This window comes from Odontesthes bonariensis, chromosome 23 (genome assembly GCF_027942865.1).
Source record: "Odontesthes bonariensis isolate fOdoBon6 chromosome 23, fOdoBon6.hap1, whole genome shotgun sequence".
In the NCBI taxonomy this organism is placed as follows: domain Eukaryota; kingdom Metazoa; phylum Chordata; class Actinopteri; order Atheriniformes; family Atherinopsidae; genus Odontesthes; species Odontesthes bonariensis.
In genome coordinates this window covers 28,172,856-28,188,228 of record NC_134528.1, presented here as the reverse complement: position 1 = coordinate 28,188,228, position 15,373 = coordinate 28,172,856, and the positions used below count along the sequence as shown (strand labels likewise).

At 42.1% G+C, this 15,373-nt stretch overlaps 1 protein-coding gene and 1 pseudogene across 7 annotated transcripts in view; both read right to left on the bottom strand.

Moving 5' to 3' along the window:
* myocd (myocardin) overlaps positions 1-15,373 on the bottom strand; it is a 182,075-nt gene that overhangs the window by 55,852 nt on the left and 110,850 nt on the right. The gene's annotated exons all lie outside the window — the stretch shown is intronic.
* On the bottom strand, positions 9,856-10,666 carry LOC142374474 (tRNA pseudouridine synthase-like 1 pseudogene; annotated as a pseudogene).

Below are 15,373 nucleotides of genomic sequence, written 5' to 3'. Positions count from 1 at the left end.
CTCCTCGCTTCCCTTCTCTTAGGTCTGGAATGTGCTCCTGTTCTCGCATCTAAGCCATGAGCTGGATCAGAGCTGTATATTGTGTTACTGTTTTCATTTCTACCGTGAGGATTTCTCCCCTTGGTAAAAATTCACCGCCCAAAGCTCTTGTATCCACAATACAACACCTGGAAAAAGAAACTCTTCATTAATCTCCGTAGCCCCTAAGAATCTGTGGTTTTAAGCACTTCTCTTTCCAAACCACATGTGAGGCGGCACAGTGGCTGGTCGGCAGAGCCTTTGTTTTAGAATAACTCTGGGTTATTTTCAGGTCATTGTGGCTGAGTGGTTTCTTAATTGAATTTCTAAGCGTTTTGTTTAATATGCCACCATTAAAGAGCTCTAAAAATATCCAAGTGGATGCAATGACCTAATCTTTTCCGGAGTTTTGGAGAGAGATAATCCTACATGGTCTTTATCACTCCAACTTACAACCGATAAATGCTTAATTACAGAGGACCACAGATCACTGTCAGCGTAACTCAAGAGTGCTAAATTTTGTAACAATGACCTGATTACTGATATAAATGTATAGACTTTTCTCTTTTGCTACCACTGTAGTGATAGTATATCCCAATTCATGCTAGTGGGGCTATTAAATCTTTTATGATAATTACAACTGATACGTGTGATAACAAATGAATAAAAACACTCTTTAATTGCTTGTATTTGCAAAGACTCTAACACATAATGAAAACTTTTAATTGAATTTCATGAAGAACGCGCTTTAAGTCTATCTAAATTACATTTGTCCTTGCTCACATCCAGTTCACATATTAGCGACAATCACGGAAAGTTTAATTGTCGCCCAGCTGAGTTTTTGTTTCCAGTGGACAGTGGCCTCAGATCTTAAAGTCTTTCTCAGATAATCAGATAATAGGGGTCATGAAATCATAACATCCATCCTATCCCTCCAAATATGTCCAAATGTAAGTTAGTTGAATGAGATCATACAATGTAATTTCTCTTGCTTCCAAAACCTGGATCCAGAGTAGGTTTGATGTAAATTAGTCCCATTAATTGATGTCTGGATAGACTGGATTTTGAGGTTGGATTACTCAACATCAGAGTTTTAAGTTCATGTGGGAATCAGTAATTGGCTCCTGCTGGCTACAGTGGCCCCAGAAAAGTTTGTCTTTTTGCCATTCTTGGAGGAACAATTCACCAGAAGTGACACAGCTCCTACTTCAATTTGAATGAACCAGCAAGCTGCTGCTGGTAAATTTGCCATATATCTGCCCTCATGAAGCTAAATTAAAAGATGTCAGCTACGATAAGTTTGCTAATAGTTCCTGCGCTGCTATTGCTCTGATCACCAGAACCTTACTGGCTAAATTTGATGGAAGTTATGGCAGTTGCTTCCTTTAATTTGCAGTGACTGACTGCTATCACTTTTGGCCACAAACAAAGCGACACACGCAATATTGAAATGTATTCGGCTTATATGTTTGATAATATAAGTAAAAAGCTGTTTTCATATCATCTTACAGTAAAACATTATTGCTCTGTTTGGTTTCCAGTGATTTCAACTCTTCTCTCTGTCCCTTAAGAACCCTCTTGTAAAAAAAAAACACTTGTTTGCTACCACTGACAATAAAGCAAAGACTTGTAAGACTGAAAAAGAGCAATTAAGTTGTGAGATAGATAATTAAATCAATGACTAAAACTCTTTTCAAATTGGCAATATTAGAAAAAAACAATGACTTTTTCTGTGTTTGAAAGCATATACAGTAGTATACAGTATCTGAAGTGATTACCAACTCAAAAACTCACTGTTAGGTGGCAAGCCTTTAATTTTGGGGCCCTCTAAGTGGATTTGTATGCCACATGAACAGCTTAGAGTAGAAATATTCAGCAGCTATCTTTGATCAAAAAGACTTTGAGGAGGTTTTCACAGGAAGCTGAAGAAACTCTGAAAGGGTGCTTTGAGGCTGCTGAAATGCACTTTGTGAGCCACATAGAGATAACATTAATGCCATGACTGAGAGTGTGACCGGCTATGGCAACTTCTGTGTGGAGAGGATTGGGCCTTATTCACCAATATCTTCTTAAGAATTTTCTTAAGTTGTTCTTAAGAAATATCTTCTTGAGCGAGTACGTGCGTGCATCTGATAAAATAAAACCTCCGGGTGAGTCTGAGGGTTGGTCATTATTTGGTTGTTTATTAACCAGGCAGCCAGAGTATATCCTTGATCTCCTAAAAAAACCCAAATCATAATAAAAAGCTTTAGAAATTTTGAATGATTAGAAGATATGTACCAATGAGCCATCCAAAACCAGCTGCTCCTTGTTCGTGGCAGAAGCCCACGGAGCTGTTCTGTTAGTCGTGTGCTCGTCCTGAGAAGTGGGAGACCACATTCCTGAAGGTGGTTCTGGGAGTTGCAGAGTTGGACATTTACGGAGTGATATTGCTTGATATGGGAATGGATCTGCAGAGGGTGCTTTGATACGAAGATGTGTGCAAGAAATGAATCCCCTCTTGATTGCGTGTTATGTATTGTGTCGCCAGTAGATTTATTGCACCTATGGGAGAGTCCGTCTGATGGACGGCTGTTATATGACTGCCCTGTCCCCCAGCTCCCACTGAAATGTTCAAGTGGCCAAAAAGCCCAAGGTCGAGAGAACATGTGATGGAACAGAGTTGGACCGTTGTGTATGGCTCCACGGTGCTGGCTCCAAACGATTGCAAAGGTCCACAAGAACAGCTCTTGGTAGCCCAAAGTGTCTAAATCTGTACTCATCACTTTCTGCAAATACATCTGCATGGTCATGAAAGATTAGTTCCCTCTCTAGGGCATGAGCTGAAATATCTTGCAGCAACAGTAAATATGCCATTTTGTGAGCAGGCATGGGATAAACAAAGGCCACTTTGTCGTATAAAAAGGGCGGAACCACTAACCGATGGGATGATTTCCAATTAACTTAATGTGAATTAAAGTGTTTGTCATAAATCTCTGGTTGTTCTCCTTTTGTTTCCATTCCCTTTTCCCTTATGTGTGTGTTAGTTTTGTCTCCTCTTGGTGTGTGTGGTTCCTGGGTGGGTCTTCCTCTGTCTTGCAGGCTTCCCCGACGCAGCTGTTCTCCATTCAGTCATCAACTTGTGCTGGTTATTTTCCCTGGTCCTGCATCTCCCCGTTGCCAGATCGTTCTATCAACCACTGTGGGTTGGGACACTTCGGCCACGTCTAAAGTCTTGTTGTTCTCATTCGAGTTCATTCTGATTGAGCCGAGATTGCCTATGTGTTCTAGAGAGCCTGCTCAGAATCCAGTCAGCTGCCAGCCATTACTCCTGTTGCCCAGCCATCTCAAAGGAAGTCACTCGCCTGGAATCCTGTCAGTACTCATGCCAGTTTGTCAGTCTGCTGTGAAGACCCTGAACCTTTCACTCCTCAACTCAACTTACCAATCTTGTTAATAAACATCTTAAATCTTCTCCATCTTTCTTCTTACTTTGAACCAATCCTGGATGAGAAAACAGTTGTGAATGCCACAATCTTTGTAAAAAAAGTGCATAAGTAGGACTTGTTCTTAAGAACTGTTGGTGAATGAGGCCCATTATTCACACAAGTACAGTGAGGTGCTTCCTTATTAATAAACCATGGTTCACCAGTGACCTGAAAAAGCTGCTGAAGATGGAAAAGAAAGCCCTCAAGGAGGGAGAAACTGAGTTATTGAAGAGTGTACCGGTACCTTAAAAAGAACATAAGGGAGAGCAAGGAGGGGTACAAGTAAAAGCTGGAAAGAGCTTATGCAGAAGAATGCCAGGGATGTGGGGTTAGGGATGAGAAAGATCACAGGCTTTTAAGATCAGAGAGATCCGATTTATTGGTCATGCATATATGCATACACACGAAATTTGTCCTCCGCTTTTAACCCATCCAGGTTGGCACAGGGTCACACACTCAGAAACAGATACCAACCTGAAGCGGTGGGCAGCCATTCACAGCGCCTGAGGAGCATGGGGGTACAGTGCCTTGCTCAAGGGCACCTCAGCCGTGACGAGGAGGTCTGGACAAGGAACCTGCCAACCTTCCGGTTATTGGACGACCGACTCTAACCACTGAGCCACGGCCTTTAAGAAGAAGGGGAAATCAGAGTGATGGAAGCCTGGAACAAGAGATTTGAGCTGAACATGTTTTACAAAAGGTTCAATTCAGAACAACTCGCAAAATCTCTCCTTCCTTATATCCGACTACAGAGACCTCATCACCTCCCTGGACCAACAGCCTTCCTGTCACACCACCACAGTGTCACCCTGCACCTCAGTCATAGATCTTAACAGCCTCATCAACATATCCCCCCACGTCAGGACGAACTGAGACCTCCTCTGCCTCCCTCTTCAACCTGTCTGTGTTCAGCAGTCAGTTGAAGAGGCAGAACAAGGCTGCAGGTCCAGACCCAGGGTTCCAAAGTCCTATGCTGAACAGTTAAAACATCTCATCCATCTGCCTTAAACAATAACAGACCAGTTGCTCTAACATCCCACATCAAGATAGCACTGTTGAGACTGTTATTGGCTCACCTTTGTAAGCAAGTGAAGACCTTTTACAACGCCCAACTTTGCATATTGTTCTGCAATTGGTATCAAAGATGCCACGATTTCCTTGCTATAAACCCAATTTCATCTGGACAAAACAGATGAGAATACACAATACCAATCTTTAATTGTGTTACTGATGCCATCGTGTGGTCTGGTAGACAGATGAGATGCCTGGACATAATGTATTTTAGCACAATAGAAAGTATCACAACTGATATCACATCCTCCACTGTGAGGATCATGTTCTTTACTTTTTCCAGAGCTTTTAATATAATTCAGCCTGCACCGTTACATGGAAAACTCTAGGAAATAGAGGAGGATACGTTCACAACTGCCTAACAAATAGACCATTGTTTGTAAACCAAAGGAATCTGGCAAAAGCTGCTCAGTATATCAGACAATGCCGCACATCCCCTACATAACATAGCAATCAAACAACAGTTTGATTCAGTGCAATCTGTTGGTTTCCTTAGCTAGGAAATTGTTTTTGAATTGGCTCTATATGAACGAATTGGATTATTTTATGAATAATTGTGATTACAATGAATTGAATTCCAATTGGCTTGAATTGGACTTTATTATCTAAGTGCCTTGAGATGACATTTGTTGTATTTGGCGCTATATAAATAAAATGAATTGAATTGAATTGAATTCAGAGTGTTCAGCCTACTGCAGTAAAGAACATTGCAGGAAGTAATTCTTGCTCACAAAAATAACACTACATCATAACTTTTTTTACAATGACTTCTGACAAATAACTGTTATCGATGCTTGATTTTTAATCATTTCCCATTTTTGGATTAATAATGAATTATCCAGTGAAATCATATTTTATTCAATTAATCTCCACCCAACTTAAATTTCGAATCATTGAACTAGTAATGCTCTAGCAGTACTTTGTTAAATGTTTTATATCCTGATTGGGAAATCTCAATTCAATTCAGTTCATCTATATCACAACAAGTGGCATCTCAAGGCACTTCAATGATACAGTACAGTTCAAGCCAATTAGACTCCTAAACAATCTTTTGCTTGTTAGAATGTGGAAATTCCCATTTCTATTTGTTGTTGAATGCACCATCAGTTGCTCTACAATGAATAAAATAAACGTGTTAACTTCTGTGAAAAGTAGCCAATGAAATGAGATTTTTGAATGGCTTATTACCCCTGGCTGGCCATTACTTTACCCTATCCATGGTGTGGTCAGTTGAACACCTGGGCCAGTTCAACACACGACTTGCAACGAGATTGAGTCTTAAAGAGAAGAGGCATCAGTACCAACTGTCTGTGGCCAAACTGCAGATGCAGGAAATGTAAGTATTTGAAAAGGACATTTCTGAGTGTTTTTCATAAGTTTGGTGTGTGCTAGTCAGAGCTCTCAGGCTACTGACAGTATGCTCTGTCATACGTTAATAATGTGCTTCGAGGATTATTTAGCACTACCAAAGTCAAAAGACGCAGCTGTAATGGAACGCATCATTACATGATGTTCTATGAAAATAAAGTGTCTTTGGTAAACCTGTAATAAACATAATCAATAAACCGTTTAAAATTAACATGTGAAACTGAATGTCATCCAAAAATTCTGGGTTGAGAATTGCTAATATGGCTAAATAATTGATAAAAACAATACTTCTATCTTTTTTTCTAAACTAAGCACTTCAGATTTCCATTTGGAACAAGTGAAATGATGTGAGGTAAAATGCTCTCTAGGAGATGCAAGTGTCCAAGGAGCAGCCGGTGTGTCATCAAGAATCACAGACACACGGCGATGTGTTCTGAGTAGTGACCTCATCTTCTTAATTACTTGTCAGTGATTGAAGACAGCAGCAGAACACACACACTCACTTACACAGAAATTCATCAACATAAAAGCTAGCATTACCATCTTTTACATCACTGACGTGCCCGTGACTAAGAGCCGCTTGCCTGCCATCTCTGTGCTCTATAACAGGCTGTATTTATATTAGCTGCAAAGCAATTTTAACTGTACATTCCAGAAAGGTGAACAGCACTTGGCCCAGGCAAACGAATATTTCAAAGCTCAGAATAAAAAAAGAAATCAACAATCAGTGTCCAGTCATGGCACTTGGCATGAGGAGCTGTTCAGCATTTTTGCAACAAAGGTAACAAAGATTTATTTATTTGTCTGAGCTCACAGAACCCTGGTGTAGCTTTCAATAAGTTTTACTGTAGCATAACTAAATATGAAAGCAATTATAAACTTGCGTCGGCACTACAAACAGTCCATGGGGCTTGGGTTTTTTCTTCCCCTCGAATACAAGAATTTATTTCATGCTCTCCCATTTGGTTTTTCATCACGTCACATAGAGCAGTTTGATCAATAATAAATGTTTACTATCCAGGCGGACTGAGGTAATATTTGCCTTCAGAAATGTTCTATCCATCAACTGATTCTCGTCTCAAAGCCTGTTGCTCTCTGCTTTGCTCGGATGATGAATGAACATCTGAGTAATTTCATGGATGAATTAGGAGCTAAAAACAACAGCAGGAAAAATGCATCAGCACACATTCCACCTGTTGCCCAACACAAAAAAGTAGGTTTTTGTTATGGTGTTGATGATTCAGGCAGATAGTGGTCGAGATAGAACGCTTGGCAGGTCTGTAGAAAACAATTTTGACAATTAGGATAACAAGGTAAACATTTAGAACATACAGTTCTTATCATGTCTGCCATAATATCTGTTCATTATATTAATTTTAACCACAGGCATGGAGTTAAAGCTATTACATAATGCATGATTACCTCTAATAAGAAAGCTAAGTTAATTTCCTCTGATGAAAACAGATCAGTCAGTTTAAGGGCACAGCACTACATAAACAAATGAGCTGTGCAGAGCTGATGTTAAACGGCATGAAATGATAAAGTGTTGTGCTGTCCATCAGCATCACTGAATGATATCCTCCAGATGAGAGTAATCTCCTTTACTCCAGCCACCATCAAATCAGTGTGGAATCCACCCATTTTGTACAAGAACAGTTGGGGTACAAAAAGCCAGAATGGAGAAAACAGAGTTGCTTGTAGTTTGGTGTTGGGGACTCCAGAGCAGACCAACTCTTATTTCACTTCATGAAAAGAGTGTTTCCCAGATTTGTATTAGGTGAATCGGGTTGTTACATAAAAGCCAGTGGAGAATTACAGCGGTGGTGCCAGTGATTTCTCACTACTAGTTTACTGCACCACAATCATTGCAATTGTTTTGGACCAAAAATACTCCTGATGCAGGTCAAAATGAGGATGAAGGCATTTGGTTCCAGAGAAACATAGAAGAATCAGTGAAAGCCACAGAGGCTAAACTGATATAACAGATCAGTGGTGTAATAAATTATCTGACACAGGAGATGAATTAGGAAACATGAAACCAAAGGCAAGAAGGATTTTTAGAGATGCTACCAAGGTGTAAGAGGGCAGCAGTACAGTAGTAACACGTCTGATGGGAAAATTGTGTGACTGATGCCATCGTGTGGTCTGTTAGACAGAGGAGATGCATGGACATAATGCATTTTAGCACAATAGAAAGACAACTGAGAAATTATCACTGGCTCCCTTGCGAATATTAATCCTGTATCGTAATCACAGAAAGCAGTTTATTTCAAAGATGCAGCTGGTGGTAGCTGCTGCTCCATCTGAAGCTCCCAAAAAGAGAAAACAAAACCTGATCAGATACCAGCTCTCTTTACTCACCTCTGGCCAAGAGCCGAACCTGAAACTCCTCAGAGCTCATTGAAAAGTATCCCTCTGGGATCACCAAATACAAAGAATCGTCTACAATACAATTAAAAAATTCAGTATTTCTAAAGAAATCTTGGCCTGTGCAGGCCAGGCTGTAGACAACTGGCTGTGGCCTTCAGGTTCGCAGACTGAGCAGCATTACAAACAGGCAGGATTCTGCAGTGAAAATCACTGCATGGCCTCAGAAATACCTTTTGAAACTGCTGTCAGTGAGCACAGTTTATCACAGTATACACAAATTTGAGTTGAAATACTATCAAAAAAACATGCAGGATTTAGAAGCCCTGCTGCTTTCTTTGGACACAAGTTTATTTAACTGAAGTGGAAAACTGACCTGTCCAATGAAAATTTTCAGCGGCTTTTGGAAATCATTGATGCCAGCTCCGTGGAGCAAGTTGCCCATATTATGTGTATTAGTGCATATGGCATGGCTAACTTGCACATCAGCACATCTGTTAAGTTCTCCAACTAAAATGGTCATATAGGTCATTTGTATATACCCTAAGATAAGATCCATGACAGCACTCTGAGATCAAGACCAATACATTCTATCAGTAACGCAACTTCACTTTATTTAAACACTTTTCTCACTTACTGGTTGGCTTTAGGCAATAACATTACTTCAGTAGGGTTAGAAAATCATTGTGGTTTGGGATCAAACATATTCTTTTTACAACATGACCATCATCTTCATCTGTGTCAAATTTACTCGTTGCCTTGGTTACATTTAAACACAAGGCGTTACGATGTAACTTTATCAGTTCTTGGTTGACTTTAGGCACTGTCGAATTTAGGTTAGTTATAAATCAAAACTACTCGGGGAGGGTTAGAAAATCATCATTGTGTCAGCTGGCTCTAGTCATAATTGTGCTCTTTCCACATCCTACAGCATTTCACAAGTCTTCCCACCTCAGCATCAGCTTACTGTCTGCACTCTTGTCATGAGTGTCATGATCATATCTGGCTGTTGTTGTTGTTTTGGTTTCTGGGTCCTAGAGGGGGCTGGGCAGGTCTTCTGGGAGTCTTGATTGTTCCTGCTACCACACCTGTTCCTCGTCTACTCCCATTAAGAGACACTAATGGTGCTTTTCCATCAGCTCACTTCGGCTATTGCGTGTTTCCACTAGCACGCAGTACCTGCAACCGGATAGATTTTCCGTATCACCTCAGCCCTGGTTCCAACCGGGCCGAAGCGTTCCTAAAACGTGACGTCAGCCGACTGCCTTCCACTGATTGGCCGATGAGTGTCGTCACTTTTCAATACTGTTTTGTCTGGCGGCCAGGAGTCTTCTCTGGCTCTCTTCTCTTGCCTTCTGTGCGACAAAAAGCCACAGGGTGAGCAGCAACACGAGCGCCTCGATGTCCTCCATGCTATCCTCCTCGTATGTTGTTGTTGTTGTCCTGGTCGCGCAGCCGTGTTACGACGACCCCGCCCACGTCGAGGAGGCAGAAAGTGATTCTCGGTTGTAAATGGAAACACAACCAAACCGAGCCGTGCCGAGCTGTATCCAGCCATGCCGAGCTAGTAGAAAAGCGCCATTATAGGAGCTGCAGGAGCAACCAGACCCTGAGGATAGGTCCTAATGTCCCGAGCCTCCAGTACCTCTCTTAGCTAGGACACTGACAGCACCCCTTGGCCTACCCCGGCATCCTCCGCACCTGCTGATAGAGAAAAGATCGGCTTGTAAAAGTCAGCTCCCAGAGTGGTATTTCCCTGTGCGAAAGAACTTCCTGGCTGTATGGAAACCACATCCAGCGTCTTCGCAGGGTTTTTGAATGCCATCTCAGAGTTCACAGCCCTGAAGCTGCTGAAATCATGTGGGTAGGAGGACAGCAGCCTCACGCATGGTTTCCACATCAAGCTCTGTGTTCTTGAGGTTCCAGCACAGATTAGAGTCAGAAGGAGAAAGCAGAGTGTGGTGAGAGACGTCCAGCGCTAGTCGGTAAATGTAGGTCCGAGACTGGGCATTGAAACGTGCGTGTAAGTCATCGGGAGCACGATGAGCACGGATGATTCTGGTTTGCTCTGTCCTGAGGTGAAGATTGAGAGCCTGTGCACGAATGTCTTCAGAATATGGCGGGTTGTCATCTCTGTGCTGGAGGTCAAAGTGAGCAGTGTTAGAGAATGCATGGACACCTGCGTCTGTCCTGCTGGACACTGACAGAGATACTGGATTGAGTGGCCTCAGCCTCTGAATCGCTTCCTCTAAGTGGTCCTGAACCCCTTTCTTAACCAGCTGTTGTGGAGGCACTTTCACTACACCACTGTATTTTGTAGCAATGTACTGAAAAAAGTGCAGAGTTGTGCATGGTGTCTGTTTCTCCCTGATCATATTGCTTGTGTTAGTGAAAGTGAGACGACACAATGAAAAAACATCTTACAGGTGTAGCTTTGACACAACACACAGCGAGACTGAGTGACGCTTTAATCTTTAAAGTCAGGGTATGCGTTGACTTTCACAGACCTTTGCAGTAATTTGTTATGAACTGAAAAGCTGCGACAGACTCCTCCGGTTAAGACAGCACAGTAGCTAACGCGTATTTGTAGTCCGGAAGTACAGGCCTGCCTTCCTCCCAAGGTAAAACCACTACACTCACTATCATTGACTGCTTTTCCAAGGCTGCACATTTCATACCCCTAGATAACCTCCCCTCATCTGCCGAAACTGCCGACCTATTAATTAATCATGTTGTTCGTCTTCATGGCATTCCTTCTGAGGTGGTGTCCGATCGGGGACCTCAATTCATCTCTCAAGTTTGGCGAACCTTCTGCACTGCTCGGGGCACTAAGGTCTCCCTCAGTTCCGGATACCACCCCCAGTTGAATGGTCAGACCGAACGACTTAATCAAGAGTTAGAGGCCGCTCTCCGCTGTATAACCTCCAACAACTCCTCATCTTGGAGTCGACAATTGCCCAGGGTTGAATACGCTCGCATAATTCCCTCACTTCCTCTGCCACAGGGCGGTCCCCTTTTGAAGCATCCCTTGGGTACCAACCGCCTCTCTTCCCTGAAGAGGAGTGGGATTTGGAGATTCCCTCAGTTCAGCACCACCTCCAACACGCTCCACATATTTGGACGCAAACCCAGGAGGCCTTGTTGCGCACAGTGGAACGCAATCGCCGTCTAGCAGATCGTCGTGGTATCCCTGCTCCTCCATACGCTCCTGGCCAACGGGTCTGGTTATCTACCAAGGACATACCCCTGAAGTCTACCTCCAAGAAATTGGCCCCCAAATTCGTTGGTCCTTTTGAAATCGACTCAGTCATCAATCCAGCTGCTGTCTGCCTCAAGCTCCCAGCATCCATGCTTATTCATCCTACCTTCCATGTTTCTCTAATTAAACCTGTATCTTCCAGCCCGTTGTGCACTCCGGCCGAATCCCCACCACCCGCCCGGATTGTGGATGGTCAGCCCGCTTGCACTGTCCGCCGCATCGTAGATGTCCGCCGACATGGACGGGGGCTACAGTATCTGGTGGCTTGGGAGGGATATAGTCCTGAGGAGCATTCTTGGGTTCCTCAACGCTCCATTCTCGACCCATCTCTCATCACAAATTTTAATAAATCCAGAAGGGGTGAGTCTTCCGGCATGCCTGGGGGCAGTCGTTGAGGAGGGGGGTACTGTCATGATCATATCTGGCTGTTGTTGTTTTTTGGTTTCTGGGTCCTAGGCGGGGCTGGGCAGGTCTTCTGGGAGTCTTGGGCGGAGATTTGATTGTTCCTGCTACCACACATGTTCCTTGTCTACCCTCATTAAGAGACACTTATAGGAGCTGCAGGAGCAACCAGTTTTCTCACTTAATTGTGGTAATTCGGCCCACTCCAATGTTCCATTGTGAGTTTTTCCTTCCCAGCGATACCTTACCTGAGTTTGTGTCTTCCAGCATTCGTCAACCCCGTCCACCCTCCATGTCCAAGCCTCATCTCACCTGTTCCACCCTGCACGGTCGGATTCACAGTCCGCCTGTGCCTTAACCTGCCTGCTCGCCCCGCCGCCAACTCAAAGCCAAGTAACACAGTCTGTACCATCTGTTCCACCTTGGATCTCACCTGGACTAAAGTAAGGACAAGCATTTCACCTTTTGCAACATCCCAGGAACCTGGAGTCACGTCTAACCTAATCCCTCTTCCTTCAGCCTTTCCAGTACCCCTGAATTCAGTCTCCATCTGGCATTTCCACTGTCTGTAAATAAATCCTTTCATTTGAATATCACCTGTCTGCTATTGAGTCCTCGTATTTTCAGGTGGCTAGGATCTAGCCGTGACAGTGAGCTTTACTTGAGAGTGAGGGTTTCAGAGCCAGATGTCAACAATATATATCCTACATCAAGATTATTTTACGTCATAAAAACAGGTACTAGGTAAGAGGTTACTATTAATCAACACATTAATCAGGACCCAGTTTTAACTTAAAAGATGAGAGGACATCTGTAAGTGGACCTCTTTATTGAATAAAGTGTACTATAAAACAGTTATTGGCCTAATTGTACATTTAAAAGTCGGTTGACTCGTGGTTAGCTGGAGATCCTACACAAAGTCAACGCAACATTTCCTAGTCAAAGTCGTAGTAAAACACAAGAGTGGTTCTGTATCATTATTACATTGTTGCATGGAGTGAGCAGTTTGTACACAATATAAATCGATAGTAGACTATCAAATGCATTTTTTCCTGTGCAATAAAGGGATGAAAATACTTGCAATTCCCTAGTCTTTTATTGAATGTAGCTATTTGAAGGTTGCTCACCAATAATAAAAATGGCTTGTTTTAATTTAGAATGAAAAATGAACATCTGCTTTAAACAAATGTCAAGAAAAGGAACTGTCAGATCGCATAAAATTAGATAAAATCAAATCAAACATATTTACAAATGTATCATTCCTGTATTGACTTGTACTCCATGTATCTAGAAATTTACGGGTTTGTCTATAAGGGAAAGATATACCCCAAGTAACAGGTTATTCCCAATGGTGCTGTAGTTGCATGTGCTGTTTGTGTTGTATTTCTCTGGTGCTGGTCCTTCCATGATAAGAATTAGAGGGTTATCAAGAATCATGGGTTTTGTCTTTTTTTTCTTCCCTTAAGGATGGGTTGTCTTACCTTTTTGGATGGATGAACAGATGTTTATACTTACAAATAGAGAAAAGTTAAGGTGAAAGTCTTGAGAATGTATTACACATCACTGGAAGGAGTGTGTTTAAATGCTGATAATGTAAAAAAATCAGGCAGACTCTGGTAAAATGACGACATTTGATATTTACTGGCTTAATGAGCTGGTCATAAGGTTTGAACACGATACTGTGTTTCTACAATAAATGAAGAGGATGTCACTGTGTCAGTGAGAATCTTATCTTTCATCTGTATTTGGAGTCTGTCATTTTGTCTCTTGCAGGAACGTGAGGAGCCACAGTACGGGCTCCTCTCGTTTGTTTCTCCTTTCCCTCCCGTCTGCAGGAGGACTCAAAGAACACGCTAATGAAATGAATAGCTGAATCTGAGGAGATTCCAGTTTATGTTTATCTCCACTCTTCGGTTACTCTCACTCTTGCACTAAACATGACATCATGGAAAAGTTTGCAGGGCCTAGCAGCAAAGAGAAAAACATTGCCTTGCTCTCACTATTTTGAGAGTCTGCGGGGATACATAAGGCTAAAAATACAGATTTAAAACACAGGATTCCTTGCATGTTTTCACCTTCAGTCCTGTGATGCGAGTGGCATATAAGCTGGGTTGATTTGGTGAAGCTGAAAAGCAGAGACATTTAAGCATGGATTAATCATCAGATTGATTCAATCAAATGTTCAATCAGCCTTCTGTTATCTGGCACAGAGGTTTTCTTGGCATAGAGGTGTTACTTGCATTCCTCAAAAAAGTCTCTAGTGTTGGTTGGATTGATAAGAATGAAAAAATCTGCAATTTTTCTAAGGTTTTTGAATATATTGAAACAAAATGTCCTCATAAAGTCAAGTTTGTTTATGTTATAATCTCATACAACAAGTCCAAACCTGCAGAAGTCCAGCTTCTTCACATTTGGCTTAGTAAAGGTTTTTAGGAAAAAGACTAAATCTTACAGTGTACGATACCATTCCAAACACGAGTTCAACAGGACAATTTGGTTTGATGCAGTTCCTCACATTTAGTTGATCAAGTTATTCATTTTTCATTCTAAATTAAAACATGAAAAGATAAATAAATATATTCATTAATTGATAGATGAATAAATAAACAGACAAATAGATTAATTCATTCCTTAAAAGTGACATATTATGCCCGTTTTTAAAAAAAAAGTTGACACAATTTCCTGAGGTCTTACTAAAATGTAAGAAACAAGCACTGGTGCAAATATCAGTTGGCTTAAGCATACTGACCCTCTTTACTCAGACACCTCTCTAAGACTAGGCTGTTTGGGGGACAGAGACCATGTGCAGCCACCCCGCTTCCCTTCCTGGGGTTGTGTTTCTAAAACAAAGAGTGTAAGAGGAGGTAAAATACCTTACAAAAGTCACTTCCAACGCACTGAACATGACTAAACAAGTGTTGCAGGGATGAAAGAGGTGTTCAGGAGAATGTGTGGACAGTATGGTCCAGCCTGTTTCCGCAGTTGTTCTTCATGCAAACACTTCACAGCGGGAGGCTTTTTTTCGAATGTGTTTCCAGAGTGCACAGGAGGCAGCATGTGATGCAAATATCATAGTTTTAAAAACGTTGCAATTTCTTTTCAGCACATTAAAAATAGCACATGAGGGTCCTTATTGTTGGACCCGGCGACCTGTGCAGGGTGTACCCCGCCTCTCGCCCAATGTCAGCTGGGATAGGCTCCAGCCCCTCCGCGACCATGAGTTGGATCAAGCAGGTATAGAAAACGGAAGGAATGGATGGGTCTTATCGTGTTGATGTAAGTACTGAACGTATCTGTATGGATCCACAACAGCAAGAAGTGAGCGGACAGCAGCATACAGGTCAGTAAAAAGTCCTCAAAGAGTAATAAACCATATCTCTAATTGTGTTTGAAGAGCCAAATTCAGGTGAGGAGAATCAGC